Source organism: Clinocottus analis, unplaced genomic scaffold (genome assembly GCF_023055335.1).
Source record: "Clinocottus analis isolate CAN_PGR_092001 unplaced genomic scaffold, fCliAna1.0.p SCAF_20, whole genome shotgun sequence".
In the NCBI taxonomy this organism is placed as follows: Eukaryota; Metazoa; Chordata; class Actinopteri; order Perciformes; family Cottidae; genus Clinocottus; species Clinocottus analis.
The window spans coordinates 7,404,844-7,424,111 of NW_027175932.1; the positions used below are offsets into that span (position 1 = coordinate 7,404,844).

Genomic DNA, 19,268 nt, shown 5'->3' on the forward strand with positions numbered 1-19,268 from the left:
CGAGGTGAGTCCACACGAGAAGAAGGATTCTACCTGAGCGAGAGCGAAAAACATATCGCACCACTGCAGCTGTTTGGTTATTTAATGAGTCGATCTTATGGCCTCGTAGTTGAAGCGAGGGTTGTTAACTTGTGTTTGCAGAGTACAGCAACAAGCACACAAAGGGAGATATTTCTGATTCAGCTACCAACCCTTTAAACTTTTTCCTTCTCCCAAAGAAATATAAAGTCTGGTAGAGCTCATACTGCGCTTTTACAGACACACACGCAGGACGTGCAGCTTCAAACAGCCATTAACCACAAACCAATTATGTCCCTTGTTGAGCAGCAGCTACTTCTTGATGACAAGTGCGGTTTACCTCGCCTAATGAAAAGTTAATAGTGAGCACAATCCAGCACCTGCTAACGTCTCCACTGAGGGGAAAACTGTTGACAGTGGGTGAATTCAGGGTTGAAACTATGAAGCAAATGGTGAAACACTCCATTATTCGGCTTCTAAAATACTGTACCTACACATTCTGCAGCGAGCAGCCGATCATACTCGTGAACAAAAAAACAAGTTCAGCTTTTAATTTATCATCTGAAAAGGCTCTGGAAATTGTTTGGGATAACACTCCACACAATGAGCTGTGACATCTTCATTGAAAAGTGATTGATTGGGCTGCCAGAGAGAGAGAGACGGATCACTCAAACAGTCAAGCTGTAAAAACCCAATAATGTGATGAATGGTCTATTTACCCAACAGATGAGGAGAGACTTGCATAAAGATTAAACGTGTGGTTTTGGACGTGCCCTGGTCACAGAATAGATAGAAATTTGAATAATATGTCGGTGTTCTCTGTCAGGGAGCAAGTTGGAAATTAATTTAAGTTGTGAGTGATTTTCGACTGCAAATAATGCAGCTCGGCTCGTTTTATCACCTCGGATTGTCTTGCAACAGGAAAAAAAGGATGATTAAGAAAGGTTCATAGATTCAGACAGTACTCTTCATCCAATCCCACAATCAAGGTTCTTAAAAGTTAATCAAAATTAAATGGAAAAATTACAAGTTTAAGACACATTATCATTATGTCAAAGGCATTATTAGTCACCCATTATTCTTCTTCACTTCAAGTATCATAAATGGACCATTTAACACTTATAACCCACACAAACCGTATCTAAAGTCAAGCCACTAATCACTTAACCAAACAATGTCTCTGAGGATTGAAAGCGTGTGTTGATATAGTGACCCAATTTTTTACCCATATCATCTATAATTGATGTGCAATAGATAGCAGCATCAGATCTGATAAGGGCTTGGCTCTGATGGATCTCCAGATAGCTTTTCGTGGGGGGAACAGATGTAGAATTGTGCATCAGAGAGGGATGGGGTTGCCTGTGATCGTTTCCACCCTGCAGCGAACAAAATAGCCCTCATATATCCCTGTAATCTGCATTAGCGGCGGAGCACAAGCCAGGAGACAGCACAGAGGGGGATGAGTAATGGGGCTACCGCTGATTTGGCAGGCCCATATTACACCTCAAAACTGAGGCATGCCCAACTGGCGAGAATATGAAATGAGGATGTCACAAATGAACATCATTTCCCCAGAGCGCGGTATTTATCAGCCGATATTACACTTAAAGACATGGTTTTAGCATGGATACAGGCCGTTTTTACTTTTTCTATGTTCTTCCAGTGGCTTGAGTAACATTTAACTGAAATAGTAGTAGTTTGTTGAGAACACGGGAGTTTTGCCTTCACGGTTACAATAACACTTGAATAAAGGTCAAGAAACACAATCTTGCGACGGTGGTCATGCTTAAAAAAGATGAATGTTGGCCGTCAAACCATCGATGCACCCCAACTTCCTCTCAACACAAACTGCTTATACTAGTTGAGGCTCTTTCTATTTTGTTTTTGGTACTTTTAGGTCCTGAGGAGTTGTGTTTCCTGGCACATTTCTGCTTGCTTTTGGTTTCAGTTCTCAGTAGGTTGTGCGATGAGTAATTACCTAACATTGCTTTGGCATCTTCTGTCGGTATTACGAACCAATACAACGGAGCCACAAGAAACTCTGTCTGGCGAGCGTATGGACGTGAGCCCAGCGCCAGGGCAGAAAACAAATGTTTCTGTTCAGCAGCCACAGTGGTGTGTGTACATCCTAAAATACATCACATCCAAAATAAAGTGTGTACCAGACCCAGAGGGGAAAAGCTATTAGTTACGTCTACTTCCATCTACGTCTATATTGTCCATACTTTTCACTCCTCCTGAGTCAGCCTCAACGAAGGATGAAGAAGCAGGGAAGTTTTCAACTGAATATTTTTAATTATCTGAGTAAATTTTGCGAGACAAGGAACTCCATAGCTGTAACCCAAATAGCAGAAATCTTTTCATCTCATCTCAAACAGAGCTAAGAAGTGAAGATGTAAAATGAGAGCATAACAAACACAGCGCCTGGCATTAAACTCTTGTAATGGCTTGTAACAGGATATGCTTACTTGCTATCTGAAATTAAAGCGTAGATATTACATCCCTTGGGGCCAATCAAGTAGTTATCTGTGTATTCTGCTGGGACGTTAATGTACTCCCACAAACCCTGTTTGTGTGCTTAGTCCCTCCATGTTCCTGTGTATGTGTGAACGTAGTTTAATTTCCTCTCATAATTCATGGTTTCCCACATTAATAGATTGATTCTGGTGCGCTCGTGTTTCTATTTACAATTAAAATATCTCATGAACAAAACACACAGCTCAGGGAAAGGATACAGTATCTACACTCTGCTAATGTTATTATTTGTGCTCCACTTTGAATAGAAATGTGATTATCAAGAAGATAGATCGCACGGCGCAATGTAACAAATGGAGGGGCAACTTCTTATTTCTTCATCGGATACAAACAGCTCATTTAATCAGCATTGGTGCCGGAAAACCTCGGCATATGGTGGCATTAAATCTACATCGTGCAATGATGTGCAGGAGCATCTGTACGCCAAGTCACCAGTTTTCTTCCGCCCTTTACGGGATATGTGTGCATTCAGGCCGCTGCGTCTCATTATCTGAGCGACAAATCAGCAAAATGGAAATGCTGAAAAGCTGCGAATCAGAATAATAATAAGTCCAAACAATAAGAGCTGAAGTGCTACCTCAGATCCACAGATAATACGTCCGTGGGGATGAATTGGTAGGATTGTGTCCATTTAAACCTCATCCTTTATTGTTGCTTGGATGTTTCAAGGACTTTCATTAGCAAACCTGCATCTAGAAATGCAAATGCCCCCTTTATTGAGATTTATTTGCACAACATATAGCAAATACAGGTTCTGCTGTCATTAGGACAGCAGGATTTTCATTAGGTTATTGTGAAAGTGTGAATGTGTGAAAGTCCTTCTCCAGTAACCTTTATACCCCCGCTGATAGCCTCTAAGTTCCTGCTGCTGCAGTTTTTTTTCCCACTGCAGGGTATTAGAAAATTGCTTTTTTCCATTTCATGTGTCTCTACGATAAAAAGTGCTTGTGGAAGCATTTTGTAAGCGAGTAGAAAATTAACTCCAAATTCCATGGTCAAGTGCAACAACTGACCTGCAAAGGTGGAAGGTGTTGTTTATGTGTTGCACTACTTTGTAAGACGCCCTTTAGTGAGCATGTGTGTGTTAGCATTAGCACTGGCAAATGAGTCACTATTGCTGATTGGATGACTGGATATGGTGTTGATGCCACTAACTAGTTTTTGTTCAAACACAATTTACAAAAAGGCTCAACAGTAAACATCAAACATCCCAGAACTAATTAAAAATAATATTTAAAAGGGTAACAATGCCCTTGTCCTTTCTATACTGCCTTTCTCTTCTTCTTTTTTTAATGCTCTGTTAATCTGCTTCATGTTTCACCTGCTTATTTGTTTGTTTCTATTGTTGTTTTAATGGCCAGCTTCACATCTGGCTCACTTTATTATTGCCAGTGTACATTCTTTACTGTAAAGAAAGGATGATCGTTTGTTAGGCTGCAAAATGAAGAAATTATTAATGGTCTCGAAATCAAAACCATCCCCCCGAGTATGCAACAGATCACCCTTATCTACTCCGTCCTTTCTCTTTGTCTCTCGCTTTCATTACTCATTGAAGCTTTTTTTCTCTCCCGTTGACTCCAAAGAGAGAACGTCTTCATGAAGGCAATAAAACGCTCATCAGCAGAGGCCTGAAATTATTTTTTAATATGACGACATTTTAATGAGGACTGAAGGAGATGGCTGGTTTGGCTGATGGCAGCGCCTCTTTATCAATGAGTGGCAGGGAGGAACTAATGGCACTAAAACAGACAGGCAGCCATAGAACCTCTCTCTTTCTCTCGACACACAATCTTTATTATCGTTATTTGCAGGAACTGCATCAAAGTCAGCCAGCATTCAGGTATTAGGAAGATTCAAGTCATTGCCAAGGCCTATATCTCTATGACGGAGGAATATAGTTTTCCACTTGACCTTTTTCGGACAGTTACACACTCCAGACTCTTCTCCGTCTGCCCGTTTTCCATCCATCGCTCAGTCCAAGTGTTTGTGTTTTGTCATCTGAGGATTTTACAGTTTAGTTGCTTGAGAAAACCTGTCAGATGTGAGTGCTCCGATGGTGTGCGTTTTCAAAAGGTTGTGTTATTAGGCTGGAGAGGTTATGGTTAAATTACAGAGCCAGACAGGGTTCAGTATATGAAATACACAAGTCATGAGAAGTTTACACGCACTTTCCAAAGGGAAAGAAAGCCTTCGATGTCATCTGCATCGATATTTAGAGTTTACAAAGTAGCTTGTTATGTTCAATGCAAATTACACGCCCTTTGTAAGGATGACCTAATCCTCAAAACTGCAATACAGCTGAGACATGCTGTAAATTAATGTCACAAAAGGTGAAAGTACATATATTACTGTCAAGATGTGGTAAATTAATGCACATTTTTGAATGTGACTTTCACTCGGAGCCTTGAATCTAATAAGTTGTCAAGCAAAAGAACAACGAAAGGCTTTGAAATTGTCGTAAAGTTATGATAAGCAGCAAATTAATGTCAGAATAATGTCACTCACTGAGAAGCTTTGCTCAACAGTGTGATAAGTAAAATGCTTACAACCTATATTACACACTGCGTTGCTTTTTTTATTTCCTAATGACTTTCCCTTCCTGATTGTACTCCAGTGAGTGGTCAGACTTGGCTGACTTTGCTGCTAAGCAAGGTCAGGAAGAAAGCGAGTAGTGGAGGAGAGCCCCCTGCCCACCAGACGCTAAACTAAACCACTTCTCTGCCTCCTTCCTCTTTTACCATACAAGGTCGTCTCATGCTGGCTACGCCTCTGCAATTAGCATGCAGCCTGTGGCGTGGCCTGTCTGGCGGCGAACACACGAGCACAGCGCTTTGCTCCCCTAATGAGATGCCAGTCAGTGAGGACGCCTGCAGGACTGTGAAAGTGAAATAAAAAATAAAAAACCTCCCGGGGTGTTTGTGCACCACCTCATGGGTGGTAGAGGAGACTATTGAAGTGCACACAGCCGGGCTTGACGGGGCAGGCAACTCATTTTACACAACATACATTATTTGGCAGATGCTTTCAACCAAATGGTGGGACTCTGCCATGAATGCAGGATTTTTTTAGCATGTGTTGTCCTGTCAGGTTTTATAGCCCCTGCGCCTTGATTTGCTAGAAAGAGCTTGAAAATGGCGTAAAAAAGGAACCAGTTGCAGAGTTCAAGAGTTGCCGATTCGGAATTTTCATTGTTGAATTGTCTTTTAACGTCACTTCAAACGCAATGTCACGAGAACGCGCAAGAATTTCAGGCTCATGTCATATGAAAATCCATCTTATCAGACTACAAGTGATGAGTTTGTGTCTTGCGAGACAGTGCAACGATTGGGTTGGTTGTGTTAAAACAACCCAGTGAGGCCACAGTGTGGGAGGTTAGCGTCGATGCTTCAATGGCATCCGTGATATCGAAGGCGGAGAACATTTCTTCATTGAAAGAAGAGCAATGGTACTGAAGGCTTTTCTTGATGTTAAAGACAGTTTCAGTCTTCTACCCACTGGCTTTGGCATGAGTTTGATTTCAGTTTCCAACGACGGCTTCTCAGATGGTCGTGTGTAACCTGACCATCTGGCGGGTGAAGTTCCACTTCAGTGTAACTCGAAATAGAAACATGAGTTTTCCAGAGAACATAACAATTATACTTCTCCTGTGGCTGATCTCATTATTTCAACTTTGTTTTGAAGATATCAGTTTTTTTTTTGCATCAGTTCGGCATCGGAGAGAGCTGTGAATGCAACAATACCCATGAGCCTCGGCTGTTGTTGTTATGGAGAAGAGGCTTGTCAGAGGCGTGGATCAGAGCGGCAGCACATTCAAAAGGTTTTGTTGTTGGATGTGGTGTCGTGATTGCTGAATTCGACCAAAATTGACCCAGAATCTAAAAGTAAATAGATTTAAGCTGCACATTATGTCTTACCCACGTAGTTTACTCTCTGCCTGCCATAAAGGCCAGCGGCATGCTAAAATAAGTCTAATGATTAGATACTTCTTATCAAAAAGCCCCTTTGGAGTTGTACATTTATTGTTAACTTTCATTCACAGCCATGCCATCTGTGAATAACAGCTGCTAATTAGTTCAGTTATCAAGAGCAATTTAGTCATTTATAATAAAATATAATGACAGTAGAGGTAGTACGTAAGGCTATAAAAATATGAAATAATATTTGGTGCAACCTACAGCGTGAACAAGAGAACAAACCACTGGTTTTAGAGTATAAAAAGTATAACATCTTAGTTGTCATTTGACAGCCTTTTTATCCCATGATACAAATAAATATGGAGGACACATCCATGCACCCTATGGTGATAAAATATGAATGCCAACCAATGGTTAAGTTAGCTTTTTCTGCATATTAATTGCGCTGCTGTGCAGATCCATACAGTGCACACTGTTCCCGGACCCAGCATGAGGCAGAAAAATCACAAATCATGTACAGTGAAGTCATTATAATGCAGCTAGTCTCTAGCACACAGAAAAAGCTTTAAAGATGTGTGTACCTCTGAAAAAAAAAAGAACTATCGCTGCAAGAAATGCTCTAAATAGCGGGTATTAGGTGCTAATAACTATAATATGAAGTCTACCACGATATGAAATTGAAAGAGTCGTCTCTCTTCACGGTTTTTGAGTCAGATCTGGGTCTGATCCTCTGAGGCTTTGTGTACACACACTGCAGCATGTTTTGACCCAAATTGCTTCTTTTTGCAAAGGGGATTGATGTAACTAGGACGTCGGAGGGATCCGTACTAGATGTTTCACCCTGCAACGTGGAATATTCTTTCAGAGCTGGAATTTGCAGGATGAATGCGAAGAACATGTTTCCTAAATGCTCGACATCCGTCATCCATCTGTCCAGCCGTCTATCGAAATACAAGGTAAAAAAAAAAAGAAAAGAAAGAAAGACAAACACAACGGCTCCAGCTGATCATACACATCTTAAAACAGCCCTGGGGGTTAAAAATGTGAAGCAGCGACAAGCCTCACAGAGCCCCTGTGCCTGTTAATGGCCCCCTGTTTGTAATGGCATCCGTATAGCAGCGCTTGATGAGCTGCCAAAGGGGGTGTTGTGTTATTGTGGAGCCAATCACCCACTAAGTATTTGCTGGCTCCTATTTCCTCTCTGCTAATGTGCGAACCTCCCCAATGCCGCAGCTAAATCGACTCTTTACGCCTGACTTGTCGCCCTACAGCGGCGCGCCGAGAATCCCAGAGACGCATCGTCGGAGGGCGGCCCAGACGTCTCTGTTGCCATGGATACGTCCATGGGCAGGGATGCGGTCGGCCGGGTTACGATGCTTTTACTGCAACCCTAAATCATGGAAAGCGATGGCGTTCGATGATTAGGATGATGGAGCTGAAGTGACCTTTGCGAGGGAGATGTTAGGTGGCGATTGCTCACTTTAATGTGTCTTTGAATCCAGTGTGTTGGGTGGTGTGGAGGACACGGGGGTGTGTTTGTGAAGCGCTTCAGTAAAAGCAAGATTTTCCTCGTCTGATTATGGTAAAAGGCATATTTTAGGGTTTGGACGACTGGTTGGACAAAATAAGTAATGTGAAGATTTCACTTTGGCTTCTGGGATATCTTCATTTTTTTCCCACAGATTTCTAATATTTGAAAGACCAAACAAGTAATCAAAGAAATAATTCTTGTTGAAGCCTCACAAACATATTTGGGAAAAATAAAAAAGTTTGCTGTTTGGCCATTTATGTTTAATTATGCAAGCATGATTCTTCAAACACCAAGACACAAACAATAATTGCACTTTAATTGTCAAAGCAATGTTTGAGACTTGGCTTTTTATTTCTAAAACATGTCATTAAATTAAACTAGAAAAGTAGAAATAGGTTTTTAAGTGTTCCTGTGTTACCGGCTCAAAAGGCATTGTTGTTTACAAAGCTCGGGCATTCTTCTAATTATATGAAGCTTAATCAGAACCGTGCACTGAAATGCAGTGTTGTGAAAGACCCAACAGACATCTAATCAAACAGAACACTAATGAGGATAACAAAAGAAATGGAAGCCAATTAAGCAAAGTTATGTTCCTACAGTCACTTTGTTGAAAGTTATTGGCCATTTCTGGATAACTTTCAGCCCGAAGACCCCATGAAAGCTACAGCAATACCATTTTGTAATGATTAATTATGCTACCAGCCCGTTTTCAAATGGGGTTATATCTCACGCTGTAAGGAACGCTCGTATAGATTTTTCCAGCCAGGTAGCAATGTCAAACTTAAAAGTGCACCTGCACGGTAAACAGAGAGGTTCCCTGCTGATAAGAGCAGCGAAAAGCAAAGCTATGAAAGTGAGAGGCAAATAAAAGCCTGAAAGATGTGAGTCCTCAAGAGGTCTGTGAGGGAATGAGTAATACGTGAAAGCGAGTCGTCGGCTAGAAAGCCCAGACATACTTTGCCCCCCGTTATCGGCCGGCGCAGATGTGCCTCAGCCTCCTCTGCTGCGCTCCCATTCGCCACATCCATCACAGAAGTGCACCTTGGGAGATTGAGAGGATGGTGCAAGCGCCAAGCTCACCATCTGCCGTCGTTTAGAAATAAATGACAGGCCCAAACCTAGTGGGAGCCCGTCTCATTCCGCTGCCAGCGCCGGTGCGGCGACGGGTCCGCCCCAACCTTTCCTTTTTCCCCCGAAATCGATGTGTGAGACCCCCGCCAGTCATGCTGGAGTGTGCCTCGGAGAGAGACTTGGAGTGGATTTGGTCGCTGAAGCACAGCCCTTAACTCAGGGGAGCGGGCAGGTGGAACAGCGTGGTGAAACCAGCTGTCTCCCCACTGATTACAGCCGCCAACAGGGAGCGTTGGAAAGCTCGTAGACTCGAGGTGGATGCGACTGGAAAGCAGCTCGAGCTTCACTTTATTTGATTAGGGGGTTTATTGATGATCGACGATAAAGAAACTCTCTTACAACAAGCTGGGAGTTTTATGGGCTGTCTGCAGGTAACACTTTTGTTCCAGCATACTTCTACTAATTGATATTTCCCACACATGCAACGTCCACTGTAGAGGGAAACAAAACTGCAATTTAGTTCTCCCCAGGTGGAGATTAAGGAAAATTAAGTAGTCAACTGAACCAAATGGACAATCCAGCAACTGTGCGAAGGATAAATGAAGCCAGAAGAATCATAAAACCCTCGGACGTAAGCCTCATCAGTGAGAAAAACTACAGCCCAAAAATCATCTGCTTTAAACAAAAAAACCTTCCCCTCCTTGTCTTTAATCTCCTGGAGGATGATTTCCTCCAGATTTTCTTTGCCAAGTGGAAGAACAGGCAAAGTATTACTTCAGAGTTCTTGTACGTGACAGCTAATATAAGTTTGGCCCCAGAACTGAGACGGGAGGTAGACTTTATTAATTTCATGGATTTGGAAATGAGCCGTGGTGATAAGGCTATCGCTCTCTTATCTGGGGATGGCGGGGGCGTAATTAAGCCGATAGCCGGCGATGATGAGGAAGTGGTGTGAAGAGAAAAAAAAGCCATGGGGATATGAGGGCGGAATCTTCAGGGCTCGTTTAACAGAAGGATGATTAGATTGGCATTTAATTGCCACCTTTTCTATTTTTAGGGAGGGAGGTCTTCTTACGAGTCTCCCATCCCCACTTCTTCGATTTGTTTCCGTTCTTTTTTTGTGATCAAGGTCAGTTTTAAAGAATAGTTTGATTGTTAAATGGGATGAGAAGTCAAAATAGTATTTGGCAGGTTAGATTGAGGAAGGGGAACGTGTCCACCTTCCTTGCCTGTGTAGAGATCTGGGAGATTGGGGTCAAGAGCAGTTGGACTGCAGCGTAATAGCACAAGACAGCATGTTTGGAAGAAATGGCGTTTTATCCCTTGAACTTTACCAAGAACCCCAGACTTTGATAATTGTTTTGCAGCAACCAAAAAGTCTTAACAAATCACTTTTTATTGATTCCTGGCCTCACTGTTTCACTCCAGCAATGAAAAACCTAACTCCAGACTTCTTCGGAATCGTATTTCATGTGAGAAAATGACCAAGACAACCAGATCAGAGCTACAGAAAATAGTTTCAATATTGTGTCTGCAGTGGTGGAGGTATAACACTTCATTAGGCAGAGAGTCCAGCACGTCCCAGATCTCATAAAAACAGGACGTGTGAAACCACAACTTGTAAAGATGAAAGTAATAACTGGACTAGAAGTCAGTCTTGGTAATAAAAATAAATATATTGGAAGTCCAGTAAAGTCCAGCCACATTTAGCATTTGCCCTTCAGTTATTTAACGTTACATCTATGCAGTTCATCTGCAGCCTGGTTTTATCCTTTCGAATAAGGAAGTAGTGAATCTGTATGTAGTGAGGTAGAACGTTTTTTAGTAAATGTTTCTCAAATAGGGGTAAAGGGTACATTTGTTGGCTACTTTCTGCTGCAGATTGATATGCATTTGGATAGTGTGCACTTCCAGCAGCAAAACAGCGTGTTTGACATCAACCCCCAAAAAACTACAGTGCCCATGTTCAATATATTGAAGGGAAGTGTCAGCCTATGCAACAGTGAGGCTCATTGATGGGATTTTGGACAACAAATGGAGCTCTTTGGTACAGAGGAATAAGGTGTTTCAGGATTTGGATACCTCAACTATACTTGATGAAATAATGGTTGGATGTGTTTTTCATGGGATTTCTTGACATTTGCCAATTACGGTGTCTCGAATTCGGACTAATGTAGATGTGCAACACCCTTTGAGCTGCCAGACAAAACAAATTATAAGTACAACCTTGATGCAGCGGCATTTCCTCGGGACTTTTTGTGTGCAGTCGGCTTTGAAAGGGTGATTTTAAATGACCTGTCCAGCAAGATACGATTGCACAACAAGAAGCATTGCTCAAAACTAATGAAGACCTTTGTGCGAGACCAATGAGAGAATATTCCTCAGGTTCCCCCTGACACCCACAACGCCTTCCAGTGTAAACATCTCAGCCTGCAGAAAGGGGCCGCGATTCGGCAAAGCTTGCCTGTAAAACCATAATCCCTGCTCCTTCGACAGATGCACAGGAGAATAGAGTGTTATCATCCCGGTTGACACACTCCTGTGTTTTCTCCCGGCATCCTCGGGGGGTTTATCATTCCAGCATTCATTCCATTATGCCCAGCACACCGGGGCTGTCCTCGGAGCAGGGGAACGAGACGACTTGTCAGGGTCGCAGAACAAAGAGGGAGCATGTCGAGTAGCGGATTAGACCGGGAGAGGAAGTGTGGGGCTTCGGGGGAGGGAAATCAAGGAAAAAGGGATGCAGGAGGAGAGTGAACGTGAGGGATGTACAAAGTGAAAGAAAGGAAGGGGACAGAGGGACGACTTGGTTCTTGTTTCACAGCTGCAATGTTGATTTCCCCCTCCGCTATACTCAAACCTGATTAAACTCCTGTTTTGCATTTACAAAACGTCCGTTGTTCTTTATTTTCTGAACCTTTTCATGCTACATACGAAACCCCCTTAAGGAAAAGTGTTAATCTTCTTTTTTTTAATTCTGTTGTCTGCAGTCAAAACAGCGTTTTGATTTGTGCCCCACGAGAGGATGGCTGACAATGTGCAAAGAAGGGGAAATGTACTGTAAAATGTACTGACCTATAAAAGGAGGCCTGAAGAATAGAATGGCCTTTTATAGGACTTTGTTAAATGGGCAACTTTTTGCCTTTTTGTCAGATAAAAAAAATGTTCCCCACTCTTTCCGATCTACTTCCTGTCTCATCTAAAATGTCTGCTTGGTTCTTCTTAAAAAATGACTAACAGTTGTCAAAGCTGTTAGTCTTTTTTTTGGTTCATCTAATCAGCTAATTGTTGCAGCTTTAATAACATTTATTACCTGTAACACCACTATGCTAATTCAACTCTCTCACTTACTAAAAATGCGTAAAATATGATAGAATTCAGTCGTCGGCAGGTAGATAACGAGTACAAGATAATCCCCCTAATGCATGAACCTGACTACGGAATGAGTTTTTTTTATGGCTAATATGTAACCTGATACTCTGAACTTAAATTAGTAAGTGGTATTAGTGTGTTTGATCTGAATTTGAAACAGGTTTTTACTTATTAATGTGCGTCATTCAAAGTCAATTTAAAAAAGGTTAAGATACAAGACCAGGTTGCAAAACTATCATGAATATCTTTAATAATTCCAAGGTTATAGAGTGTGTAAATACTCCAATCCATCCAGGTAGCTTGTGTCGAGATGTTTCTTATGGTCAATCAATTACGCATTCAAGCGAAGCATCCTGGAGACAAAGACCTAATTTTGTGTTTAACCACAGCAGATTAGATTTTACAATCTGCATGTAACACACACACACACACACACACACACACACACACACACACACACACACACAGACAGACAGACCGACACACGCGCACATACACAGGTGACACATCATCCCACAATACATCCCAAAAGCTATAAGGCGCAGACAAGCGTGTGCTGCAACCCCTAGATCCCACACTTCATTACCCGTCCAGCCATCCTTGACTGGAGTAAATCGATGCAGGATAATAGCCAGCGCCCTCACTCCTGCAACACTCCATCTCTCCCTCCTCCGTCCCACTATCCCTCCATCCACCCTTTCCCTCCATACCACAACTCATCCATTCGTCTTGCTGTTTCTACATCCACTCATTCTCCTCCGTTCCTTCTCCTGTTCTTTCTGCTCCCTCCGTCCAACCCCATGCCCTTCTGTCCTCCAGCCCCAGCATCGTCCTGTCTCACTCTACCAACCACGCCACCCCTCCTCTCCCTCCACCTCCACCCGCCCGCCTCATTCCTCTCCATCTCAGCTGTCTGCTTTCATCACATCTGTGGATCATTCCTCTTATCAGGTGCGGCTCCCGTAATACCGCTGTCGTATATAACATGTCTGTTGTGATCACTGACAGCTTGGCCGTGCTGCATTGGCAGTAACAGGGATAATAAGCTCATTTTGCATCTGGTTCTATATCACTTCTGTCTGTCTGGGCTGCTTCCTTTAATTTAGGTCTGCTGCATCTCTGGGGAAGGACGTGATTAGTCTGCCGAGGATTGGCCGGGGTGTTTAAAAATTCCATTTGTTAAGGGTGTCGGTTTACATGCAAGCAGAGGAGTTGCTGCTGTTACACTTTGTAATGGCTGCATTACCTTCATTTAACGCTCCAAATTGATACTGACTGCCAGCGGGGGGTATAAAAGTGGCTGGAATGGTCAAAGTTTTTTACCATTCTTCAAACTAGCAAATCATTTATTGTGGTTAATGGCCCACTGCAGGCTTGTTGCAAACAATTAAAGCTGTGATCCATTATTGCTAAAACCAACAAAATGGCCTGTCATGCTTGCTTTATTCTCATTCATTAGGTCTAGTGTAGTATAATATACTACTGTTACACTGTAATCTTCAAAATGTGTTTTGCAACTTTGGAACAAGTGCAATACTACCTTACAAATATGATTTTGTAACGCGACAGCATTATCTAGTGTATGTGCGTTTTCAACGATTCAAATGCTCTCACCTCATGTCGACATCATTCACAGCGGGAAAGCCACAACTCCACTTTCCTATGCCAGTCAAACCAAGTACTCAAAAAGCCTGAATAATTAATAATTATACTTGGGGGAAAAAAAAGGACTTGATTTGTGATTTGCAAGATTTCTGGTGACTAAACAATAACAACGGTTTGAAGGGGGGATAAAAAGAGAACTTGTTAAATATTCAAGTGGGGGAAAAGCGATAAAGTGAGGCTTGAGCAAAAGGATCTGTATTTCACATATTCAGAGAGCACAACACTCTTGTGACCTGAATCGAAATCACTGCACACCAATAGCTTTACCGAAATTGGTGTTGATGTACTTTGCCACATGAGAGCATAAAGAGATATAGCAATTTGACAAGTTAGCGGATATTGGACAAACCTCAAGGTTATGTCAATCTCCAGTTATTTAGTTTAAAATCTAGATCTTTAATCAATGATTACCGATACTTGTTGTTAAGACAAGACCACTACATCTTAAAACCATTGAGAAAGTCATTCGATGAGCATCATGTAGTCACATCACTTCTTTTTTTCACAGGAGACAATTCAACTCATCTTCGTAGGAAAAGAACAGGTCTTCTGAGTAACATTACAGCATGCACAATACCAGGACCCTGAAACTGAAGCAGCTAAATGTTAAATTTTCACCCTTTTAATAGCTCAGTTTTTGGTCTCCACCAATTACTGAGTGAAATATCTCGCTATTCAGCTGCTCAATGGTCCACGACGTTCATCACCTGAAGCTGCTAACTTCTTCTGTTTGCTGTTTGGTGCTGAGCACGTAGTGAACAGTGCGTTTTTACAGCTTTTTCGCTGAACTCCACTGTCTGCAGGCGGCAGGAAACAACGCTGTGATAGAGGACCAAACGTTGCGAGACGGACAACTGAACAATGAGCTGAAACATTGCTCAGGTGCGCAGCGGGTTTATATCACAGTGGAACATCGTTTTTTTGTGCAATTAAGACGTCTCTTTAAACCTCATGATTTTTATTAAATGTCAGATTATGGTTTTCTTAGAAATACTGTAACATCAAAATAGTATAACACCCGCCTACAGATTGTGCCAGAGTTGACTCTCCAAATAAGCCAACAGCCAAATATGCTGACTTCCACCAGTGTGTGCGCCTGAACTCAAACCATCTGTGAACATAACCGAGGGTCATGATATCACACTCGGAGTCTGGAGACAATTTTAGGTGACACTATTAGAAGCGTTGCACGCGGCTGTTTTTACCAGGTCAGAGCGGCTTCTACTAATCTGAAAAAGTCCATTTATATTCTACAACGTGCACCAGATCATTTTACAAGAGTTATCACGAGTAGGCGTCATCTTTGGAAAGGAAAAGTTGCCTGCGGCTGAACTTTTGAGCAACACTTCTCGTCAGTCCATCATGTGATGAGACGTGTATTACCTCGTTTACCGCCTGGAGTCCGCGGCAACACTGACTTCTGCAGCTGGCAGCTATCAGCTACCTCAACCAGCGTGTTATATAACAGTGGGAACACCACTCGCTGTCTGGAGGAGAAGACACATTGGTGGAAGTCAAGACTAGCAGGTGGATGAAGTGACAAGAACATTTCTGGAAATAAATTAAGGCAGATATGGATGCGCAAACTGAAAGCTTGACTCGGATGTTAACAGCATATATTTTATGATTCATTTTGAGTCTCTTGTCGGCTCTGAAGCCCATTTCTCAAAGCAAACAGACACCATGATGACACTAATGTTTACTTTACCTAAATCTATAGGTCTTAGCTGTCTTAAGATTTAAAAGCATCCGCCTTCTTGTCAAGACGGAAGCGAATAAACGTGACAAACAGTGTGTGACTCTTCATTTCAAGAATGATTGTACTTCGAATGATGTGGGTAGAGAGAGCTGTGGACCAGTGAAGAGAACACAACAACCTCTTTAACTATAAATGCCGAGAACAATCCAGTTACTCATGCCGAAACTTAAAATTAACTTCGAGCATGTAGGGAGTTGACCTGCTGCCCACTGAGAATCAAATATTCATGATCTCGCCAGGAGAGCAACCTGCGGATCAGCCACATTGATGCTAACAAGGGGGATGCGAAGGAGATGTAACAGACGGAGGGCGAGGCGGAGCAAACACTGCGGCAGCAGCTGCTCTCTGCAGTACAACCATTAAGACGGGAGGAGGCGACGGTAGGAGGAGGCGCATAATGAATGTGCATTGGTGGAGCGCCTTAACATCTGTGCACCCCGAAGCCCCGCCATACCTTCACCTTCTCGTCGACGCACTCATCTCGCGTGACATTTTCTTTTTCATCCGCACCCTGCTTTTTCCATCTGATCCCATTTTTTATTCCGTTGGCGACATAGAAAAGGTTGGAGGTGGGAGAAAGTTGAAACTCAAGAGATGGAGGCAGAGCCCGAGGGGAAGTGGGAGGAGGGAGAGCATCCCCTCGCCTCCTCGCCCCCTCGCCCCCTCGCTCCCCTCAGCCCTCCACCCCCTTACAACTTTTCTTTGGGGGCTTCTTATAAACCAACCATCTATCTCCATTATGCCTCCGAAATTGCTATTTGTCGCTTTGCGGGGAAGAAATAATCAATATGTCTTGTGGGGGCAGCGAGCGCATTAGAGGAAGCAAATTGATGTCTCTCGCCCCAGCGCTCCTCACCCAGCACACTGCACCACAGCTAATGGGAAGCCTCGCTTGCTGGCAGACAGGGAGCCAGCATGTGTGTGCCTATGCATGTGCGTGTCTGTGTGCGTGGGCGTGTGCGTGTGTGTGTGTGTGTGTCAGTGCACATGAGTGAATGAATGAGCGAGTGGTCAGGCAATAGGGAATTTGTTAATGCAAAGTGAATGCCAGTGTTTGGTTGTGTGTTTGTGTGCTCGTGTGTGTGTGTGTGTGTCCTGTCTGTTTGTGTGTGTCCAGTGCCGACAGAGCCATATCTCTCCCAGCCATCCGGTTTTAGGTCTTTGGGCTGTCAGAGGCAGATAGCCTTGTCACTACCGCAGCATCCCCTTTCCCCGAGAGCCTTGAAGGCTTCCTCTACCGACTGACACTTCCAGAAAATCCCCACCTGATAAGTGCATTGCAGACTGACGTGACCGGCCCGGTCGTCTAGCTCTTCCGCCTGGCTTTAATTTCATTACACTTTTCTATCGTTCTCGATCACAGGCCCGGGGAAGTAAACGTCCTTTTCTTGAGTTTTGGACTCGTCTGTTTCTCATTTAACAACTGCAAATGGTGTAATCGCTGTTGTTGCTTTGACCGTCACAGAGCCAGTTTTGGCTACGTGTTGCCATGGAAGAATCACATTTTTTTTCCCTCATCTGTTTCCTTAAAAAAGGCGACAGCAGCAGCTTACACCTGTGTGCTGCGCCTTGAACATGAGTTACGACAGTCATTATTGCATTTATATGTTTTTATTCACTGCATATTTTATTTTGCATTGCACCCAAAAATCACTCAGTCTCTCGAGGACACTTTTTTTTTGGATTAATGGTTGAAAATTGCAACAAGTATTATTCTGTTGGAGATGTTCTCTTTATCTCTCTGACTGTTCATTGGCCCAGTTACTCCAAACATGTTCAAGAAACGACTCCAGCGTAGCAATCCTCATACACAGCTCAAAACCTTTGAAATGTATGTATTTGTATTCTCACCTTTATGACAGAAACAATAAATATATTGATCAGTAAACAGAAACAGTCATTTGTATTGTGTCTTGATAAAGACTCTCACACGTGAGAAATGTTTTATGTAATTATACATTTCTTTTTCGAGGTTGTTGGTTGCACAAAACAAGCAATATGAATGTCAGCTAGGCTCTAGGGTAGTATAAATGGATTTTTTACAGTTTATTTTTTACATTTCATGGATAAAATGTTATAAGAATGTGAAAAAAAACAATAAAGCAGATGGAGCTGGCCACTTGTCATGGACATGTTCTTTTTCTTTTAGAGCACTTCCCATTAAAATAATCAGTTATTTAATTATCAGTGATGAAAATAACCCTCAGTGGCCCTCTAAGTGTGTCCCTCTCAACATATCAATGTATATCCGAGTGGGTAGAAGAGTTTAAGTTTGATTCAAATCCCCTTCCTGTTTTTTTACACATTCGCCGTGAATGCGAAAAGCACAAACGCAAGACTGACACCATGGAGGCAGCAACAGAATAACATCACTGTCACTGCATTATGACATGAGAAATGAATATATAAATATTGCGGCTGATACTACGAGAGCTGGAAAATAAATTCATCTTCCTGTCATACTCTCACACACATGCACAAAATCAATCTCTGGCTGTGTCATCGGAGTGCTCAGATGGCTGTGTGTCTCATCTCAGACACAGGACGAGGGGCGTCACAACAGGATTCTCAATTATCCATTTATTCGCTGCAGAGGGCATTAGGGGCCTGTCAATCCTCATTTACCCAGGCTGCACTGGCACAAAACCAGAGTCACGACCACACAAAACATTTGGCGTTGACAGATTTTAGCAGGAAAATGGACTCGATTTCTTCTACCTAGGTAGACTTCTTCCTGTTCATTCCTAACAACAATGTGTTAGTCTGTCTCTCGGTACTTTCTAATTTACTGACCAATCAGGAGGAGCTTACTGGCAGACCCGACTGTTCTAAATAACGGTGGCGGCTCTTGAAGGGTTTGGCGTCGTAGATGCTGCAATAACATAACAGAAATGGAGAGTAATTCTTCATTGAAAGAAGGGCAGTTAACTGCACAGAAGGCTTTTCTCGATGGAGAAGATGTTTTTGCTCTTCCCCATCTGGCAAGAGTTTGACTGACAGGTGGTTTATCCAATCAACTGTCAAAGTATTTTTTTTTTTTAAACGCCCGCTCTTTTCCAAACTGTTTCCAATGAAGGCGTCTCAGATGGTTCTGCGTATCAGACCATCTGGCATCATGCAGGCAAACGGGCAAAAATTAGGGTATTCCCCCACCCGCGGATGTCATGTCAGAAGACGATAAAATACCTTTGACTACTGCAGTCATTTGTCCTGGGAATGAATGCGGACCAAAGACAAAAGCCACATGAAATGTTGTTTGTCTGTTGGGTATTGTTTTTGCACAACAATGGAAGTCTATAATCACAGAAGAATATAGAACGTGTGATAGATGGAAAATATTTGTTAATAGGATTGTTCGTTTTGGTCTTTATTAAGTTTTTGGACAATTATTAAATTCAACACA

The 19,268-nt window shown here is 42.6% G+C and overlaps 1 long non-coding RNA gene across 1 annotated transcript in view; it reads right to left on the reverse strand.

Moving 5' to 3' along the window:
* Positions 1-19,268, reverse strand: part of LOC137791255 (uncharacterized) — a 37,891-nt gene that overhangs the window by 317 nt on the left and 18,306 nt on the right. The window lies entirely within an intron of this gene.